The following is a 7,318-nucleotide window of genomic DNA, read 5'->3' as shown; positions in this document are numbered from 1 at the left end:
TAGAGTATGGATAAATCATGAGACCCTGAGAAATGTAGTAAAACATTTTATAATAGGTCTTACAACTGTCCACACAGAAAATGACTCTTAAAAAAAAGATCCTTGTTTGGCTGTTGCCACAGAATGAACCTATGTCAGCCAGGTGTTCGTGATGGCATATGGTATAAGTCATGTGTATTCTGGCATCACAAATTGCAAAATCTATCACTGATGAGCATATACAAGTCAAAGTGTGTAATTTGACAGATAGTGCCATAGTTGGATTGAAGATGAGAACACTTTTTATCTTCTAGAGAAATGATGACCTGAAAATCATGCTCAATAATTTTACATTGAGGCACAATGAAGTCAGTAATGCCAAAACAAAAGGTTGAATAGCCATATATTTCCTTTCTAGAGTAATGGATTTTTGGTTTTCAGGCAACAAGTCCCTACAGGGAATCTTCTTTATTGGTTTCATGACCACAACACATCCTCAAGTTTAGGCTATATTCAGTGAGCCATATTTAGTTACAGAGGGCCATCCTCAAGCCTGGTCCTTAGCTATAGTTTTCTCATCATGTTATTCATTTGGAAGTTCTGGAAAGAATTTAACTGCTGCATTAAAATTCAAGCTGAGTGGATGTGTTTGATCATAGATATAGGTGACACAGAAAATTAGACTATACAAGAGGTCTGACTTAAGAAGACAAATAAGTGACTACTTTCAGAAAGCTAAGTGCTATAGATGTTTGATTTCTGTCTGGGAGTCAGGCAACTGAGATAGCATCGCTGGAAACATTTTAGTTATACCTGAAATGGATCACTCTCCAAATGGATGAAATATTTCCTTCACTACCCAGCCCCTCATCCCTAAGAAATGTTACTATCTGTCTGTGCACAGGTTGAAAATTAACTCTAATATACTGAAGGGATAATCACTGCTGGCATCTTCATCGTATACTCAAAACAAATTCCTCTAAGGAAGGATCATGCCCATGGCATCTAGAGATGGGTCTTGGCTAAAAGACACTTGAGTATTCAGATAAGTATGTGGTAGTCCACAAGGATTATTAGGTCTTTGAAATGTTGTTTTAAGGAATTGTGGGTTATTGGTGATGCCAGTTTTTCCCAATTGGCCCATTAATCTGTTTAGCTTTGCCAAATGAAACATTAACTTCATATTTGAAGTTCTTCTTCTCAAGACACAAATCTTTTAGAAGATGACACAATAAAGGAAAACAAAAACAACTTGGAAGTACTTATATATCTGACATTGAGATTTTTGGAGCCATGTTATCACCTACATCATGAGAAATTATTTGCCCAAGTACAGAAATAAAGATATATATTACAAAGAAAAAATATACATTGCTGATTTCAAGATTTTGGTAAGAACATGAAAGAGGAGTCAGAACAAAAATAATGTATATTCAGCCATGACCTAAAATGCCGCATACAAGGTTTTACCTCAGTGATGGGTAGTGAACACATTTTCAATACACCATAAAACTAATTCTACATAATTTTACAAAGTCATTTTATGGGTGTTCATGGTCAATAATCAAGCCCAATTATCCACATACCACTACTGCTGTGTAGACAAAAAATGGACAATAGCAATCTTGATTTTACCAGACACAACTTGACTGTTTTTCCAATCTAGAAGCTTGTTTATAAAAAAGGACTTCTCCTTTATGGTGAATAAATGGTGCTCAGCATTTTCATAAAGTAAATTTGAATTTATTTCTTCAGGTATTAATTAATTAATTAGTTTATAAATTTCTTAATATTTCATTCATTCATTTATGCATTATCACTGGGGAAATAATGGAATTTCAGACTTGAGATAACCTCAAGGCAATCCCTTCTGCTATGCCATGTTCATAAGATTCCATGTACCTAACAAATGTTCATATTTTAGACTTTATTACATGATCCATGTTTCCTCAAGGGAGCCTCCATTCAGAACATTTCTATACCTTTTCCCCTCATTATGTCTTCAGTTGAACACTCAAGCAATTGTTGTCATAAGACATGAGGTGAGTTGATGCATATGATTATAGATACAGGACACAAAAACTAGAGCAATAAAGGAAGCCCATGTAAAGGCAATAAATGTATTTGACTCCTTCCAGAAAACTAAATAATAGAGGGTTTATTTCTTTCTGTGTCATCCTGACATGAGAGAATCTCTGGAAAGTGTAACTTTCTTAATTTCAAAGAAATGTGTAGGATAGCAGAGGAAGATATCTGGAAAACATGACCATTGACCACTGGAAAACATGACACAAGTCATTATATGTCCAGGTTGAGGAAAATACATCAAATACAGCTCAGAAATGACAAGAGCAAGAGTCTGCACTTGAGTCTCAGATATCTTCTAGAAAAGGTTGACATCCATGGTGGTCAAATGGTGAGATGCAAAAATTCGTCCCATGGATCTCAGTTGGATGACATTGAAAAGAATTCAGATAGCTAACTTATGACTCCACTGGATTGATGAAACTTCTTATGACAATTTAAGAAAATACCCAGCCATCAAAAAGTATGAAATATTACCATTTACATTGACATTAATGGAACTGGAGAGTATTGGGCCAAGTGAAATAAGTCAATCAGAGAAAGACAATTATCATATGGTTTCACTCATATGTGGAATGTAAGAAACAGCACAGAAGATGATAGGGGAAATGAGGGAAAACTGATGGGAAGAAATGATGGGGAAAACCCATGAAAGACTCAGAGCTATAGGAAAACAAACATGGTTGCTGGAGAGGAGGTGGGTGGGGGATGGGGTAATTGGGTGATGGGCATTAAGAAGGACATGAGATGTGAGGAGCACTGGTGAATTACTAAGCTCTACATCCAAAACTATGATACACTATATGTTGGCTAACTGGATTTAAATAAAAAGAAACAAAAAAAATTGTGAGCTCTTGGTATTGTCAGTTGTTCATAATAGGAACTCCCACCAAATAAGTTTTACCCAATAAGGGCACCAGTGCCCAAAGTACCTAGAAAACTTATTTGGGGAAAATGTATGTCTTAAAGAAGGAAACAAACAGGAATACAAAAACTATTTCAAATGTAATTTTGTAGAAATAAATAAGAAAGTTCTTCGGAATATTAAAGCAATTCCCTCATGACCTCATGTTTCCTTGATCACATAAGTTCACCTGTGCATCGATATGGTAGGGTATATGAATCACATTTTAAATGCTGTTATCAGGATACAGAAGGGCAATACTAAGAAAAGAAACATGGCTTTTGAAAAATGGACTGAAAGTTTACTTGATATGAGGAACAAGTATAATGAAGGGAAAAGTGTTTTACTGTAAAACAATTACATATAAAGTCACAATGACATTTCGTAAGTTTCTGGAATATATTAAATTATTGTAGGAGAAAAGCGAAATTGAAACTAAAAATTAGTGTTCCTAAGACGTAAAATCATTAAAAATGCAAACAGTTTAAATACTGAATCAGAACAACTAGGTCTATTTATGACACTATATAGTTATAGATGGATGGAGATAAAGATATAGATAGATATATGCACATAAACAAACACTAGGGACCAACTTACCCTGTTTTTAAGAAAGTAGATATATATGGATTTGCTATAACACTGTATTTTTTTGCTGTTTTTAAAAAATATTTTCAATTTATTTATTTTCAGAAAAACAATATTCATTATTTTTTCACCACACCCAGTGCTCCATGCAATCGGTGCCCTCTATAATACAACATTGTAATTATACATCCATTGGTTCACTTATTCTGAACATATTCATGTACTAAAGATAAAGAAAAAAACATAAAAATCAATGCAGATGGAAATGTTCTGACAATTATCTTACTTCTCATTATGCAGATTACTTCTGACCAGAAAGAAAATGAGCACACTCATACAAGAGCAGGACTACCAAACTCCAGGAAGAGGCACAAAATCGTGCATACCTGGGCATCAGGCTCTGTAGTAAGCCTGGCATTCTGCTTTGCAGAGGTGAGCAAGGGAGAATTTCCACGATGCTGGATGCCCTATCAAACCATGGTCACAAGAGCACAGTGTACAGACATGAATGTCACAGGGGGCATATTCAATGCAAAGTCCAAGGACAGACCAAAAAAACTAGGGCTACCAAATCTAAGACCAAGCAAATTATTCCCATAAAATGTAAATTTAAGAAGCCAGTGTGCCACTAAGTGGTGGTGCATTACCAAGACATGAATTCCACAGTTCAGAATTACCAAGACATGAATTCCACAGTGGAGAAATAAGTCCAATTCATAGGAGATAAAAGAAAAGGCATAGGTTTTCAGGAATTCTATTCTTCACTTAGGTATCCAGGGTTATCAAGGCTGACCGAAGGTCATGCTAAAGGCATCAAAGGTTGAGGAATGGCAAATCATGGCCACATGGCAGGATCCCTGGAGCAGTGAGCTTTGACAGCTGACCTATTCCTTTCTCCAGGGACCTTACAAGAGCTCTGTGTACTGGACCACATAGTGGGGCCTGCCTCAGCAAGGCTAGGCTCCCATGGGAGCCATGTGCTCTGTTGTTTTGAGCTGCCCAGGGATGGGCATTGGTGCTCCTGTACCCTGTTCCTTCCTTTCAGTCCCATGTAGTATGCGGGTAAGCCTCAGGCCTGGCCACTCCCTGCCAGGCCTTCAGGAATGGCAGCTCCTGGCTGCGGGCAGGTGCCCTGGAGCAGGGCATTTTGACAGCTGGCCAATCATTCTCTCCTTAGAACCTGTCCCAGTAGAGGATTCCCACACTTAAGGCCAAGTCTTGCTTGGCTCAGCCCCTCCAAGAGGTCGAAAGTCTCCTGAGCCATGGGGCATGCAGATCTATAGTAATACCAACCGGTAAGCAGGTTCTGGTGGGCAGCAAACTCATGTGTCACCACTGGCTTAGTAGGGTCAATGATGAGAGCTCTCGTTGTCTCAATGAGAGTGATGATGACCAAAAATCATGCTCAATAGGATTATGCTGAGACCCAATGCAGGGGACCATGTAAGGGTCAGCATCCTTGAGATCCTCGGGGCCCTGGGGGAGCACTGCAGTTGGGGGCTTGAGGCAAATGATCACTTGAGACTCCCCACTGTGACCCTGGTTTGCCCGTGGGCCTCCAGGTGCCCATGAGGTGTTCATACATTTGGCCTGGCCTACCACCACATTTCTCCTACCAGGACAACTCCTAGGGAGCCATGGCTTAGCAACCCTCTTCTCTTTGAGTCATTAGCAGGCCTTGGTAGCCAGTTCCTCATCACAACCTCAACCAAGAGAGGTGAGTGGAAGTCTTTGGCTTAGAGAGAAACCACAGATGCCATTGTGGTGGGTTCAGGGAGCCCACATCAGGACATTGGCTCAGATAATGGCATTGGCCTAGGGTAGGAGCACTCATTTTCCAGATGGCATTGGCTTTCTCATGAACGCATGCCGTTGAGCTATCCCATGTGCAGAGGAAGTGAAATGTTGGCGAGTCAAAGACATAAACTCAAAAGGGTGGGAATGATGTCATAGGCCTGTGTACACCTGAGGGCTACTGATGTCTACAGGTGTGGGCCATGGGCCTCTGGATGGTGGGCGTGGGCCCTTGGGATCAGAGGCCTCTGTCTCCTTCAGCTGCAGGTAGTTACTCAAGCCCCACCCTTTCCCATGCCTCCCAGCAGTGGAGAGGTCAGACCCCCTGTCACTTGCAACTGACTCTCAAACAGTTTGGGGCACTGTAAACCTGCTTAACACACCTCTTGCTGATTCCTTGTGCTCGTGAGACAGAAAGGTTCCACCAGACCTTGGGGAGGAAACAGTGAGTCCCAGATGATAGCCGGCATCGGGCCTGAGCCTCTGACCCAGGCCATCAATACTTCAGGGTGTGTTTCTGGAGAAGTAGTGCAACAGGGTGAGAGTCAAGACCATTGTCCAGGGCAAGCCATGGACACTATAAATTATTCTTATGGTGTATAGTGGCCAGAGATTCTTTCCTCAGGGATGGAGAACATGGGTGCCTGGGCAAACTTTGGTCAAGGCCTGGTTCTGGACTAGAGATAGCCCAATCCATGGGAAGGTGACAGTACACCCAAACTATCAGAGCTGGCACCCTTCTCTTGAGAAACATGCAGAGATAGGGGAGAGTACTCAAGAACTTAGAGTGCCTGGTCATGTTCTAAAGCCTGACTCAGCAATAGTAATATCAGGAGGGAGCCATGCATTCCATCAGGCAGGCTTGCCCAAGAATAAGCATCGGTGAACCAGGAAACTGCACTCCTTGTGGACCCAGAAGGCGTGTGGTATATCAGTCTCTTCTTAAACCCATGTCCAAGCCAAGGATCCTAGCCCTGAAATACAATTCTACTTTGGCACCAAACCAGCAGAAGGAACAATGTCTCCAGTACTGAGGGCACGGCATTCTATAAAAAGCACTCACAGTAAACAGGTTCTGGATGGAAAGGGACCTCACTTATCGCCCTGGCAATCCTGGGCCAAGGAAAAGAAATAATATGGTAGCAAAGGAAAAGAAGACCTAAAAATTATGCTTAATAGGATAACACAGAGCCAAAAGGAGGCCTCTGTGCCAAGAGCAGCATCCCCCAGACCCTCGGGAACCTAGAAGGGTGCTGCAGTTGGGGGCTTGAGGAGAATGATCTCCTGGGGCTATCGACTCCAGCCCTGGACTGTCTGTGCACATCAGGGGACCCCTTGAGTTGATGAGGCATGCCACCTAGAAAACCAATCCCTCTCTCAGGACACCTTCTTGGGTGCCACGCCTTAGGAAACCTTGTCTCCTTGTGTCTTGCAGCAGGGCTTGGGCGCCAGGTGGTAGGTGCAGCGTTGGCCATGACAGGTGAGTGGAAGACTCTGGGCCTGGCGGGAGATGGCAGGTGCCATGGGCGTCACCGGCGAAGCCAGAATCAGGGCACGGACTCTGGCTCCACCACAGAGCTACTGGTGGAGGCCCCCGTTGTCCACAGAGCGTTGGCTTGCGCGTGATCAGGCTCCCCTGAGCCATCCCAGGTGCAGGGAACGTGAACGTTGGGCCACGGGACTGGCCGGGACTGGATCCCGGGGGGATGCTGCCATAGATCCGCGTGGCCCTTGGACCTCCATTTGTGTCCTGTGCGCCCGAGAGGAGACGGGTCGGGAGACGCTTGGCATCAGGGACTTCTGTCCCCCTCAGCGAGTGGTGGTTGCTCGAACCACCCACAGCGCATGTTTCCTGGGGCTGGAGCGGGCAGAGCTCCTGCCCTAGGCACCAGACTCCCAAGGACTTTGGGAGCCTGAGAGGCTGCTGAAGTACAGCCCTCGATGTTTGCTTGGGCTGCCGATGGAGCA

General features: G+C 42.9%; 3 non-coding genes across 3 annotated transcripts; all 3 read left to right on the top strand.

Annotated features, from left to right (window-relative positions):
• Nucleotides 1-260: 260 nt before the first annotated feature.
• On the top strand, nucleotides 261-341 carry LOC132008589 (small nucleolar RNA SNORD115). Its single transcript, XR_009401672.1, has one exon. It is a non-coding gene; the product is annotated as a small nucleolar RNA SNORD115 (small nucleolar RNA).
• Nucleotides 342-4,902: 4,561 nt separating this feature from the next.
• On the top strand, nucleotides 4,903-4,984 carry LOC132008588 (small nucleolar RNA SNORD115). Its single transcript, XR_009401671.1, has one exon. It is a non-coding gene; the product is annotated as a small nucleolar RNA SNORD115 (small nucleolar RNA).
• Nucleotides 4,985-6,465: 1,481 nt separating this feature from the next.
• On the top strand, nucleotides 6,466-6,543 carry LOC132008590 (small nucleolar RNA SNORD115). Its single transcript, XR_009401673.1, has one exon. It is a non-coding gene; the product is annotated as a small nucleolar RNA SNORD115 (small nucleolar RNA).
• Nucleotides 6,544-7,318: the final 775 nt, after the last annotated feature.

The sequence above is a fragment of the Mustela nigripes genome, unplaced genomic scaffold (genome assembly GCF_022355385.1).
Source record: "Mustela nigripes isolate SB6536 unplaced genomic scaffold, MUSNIG.SB6536 HiC_scaffold_436, whole genome shotgun sequence".
Classification (NCBI taxonomy): Eukaryota; Metazoa; Chordata; class Mammalia; order Carnivora; family Mustelidae; genus Mustela; species Mustela nigripes.
Note: the sequence above shows the minus strand (reverse complement) of the source record. Positions and strands in the feature narration are given on the sequence as shown.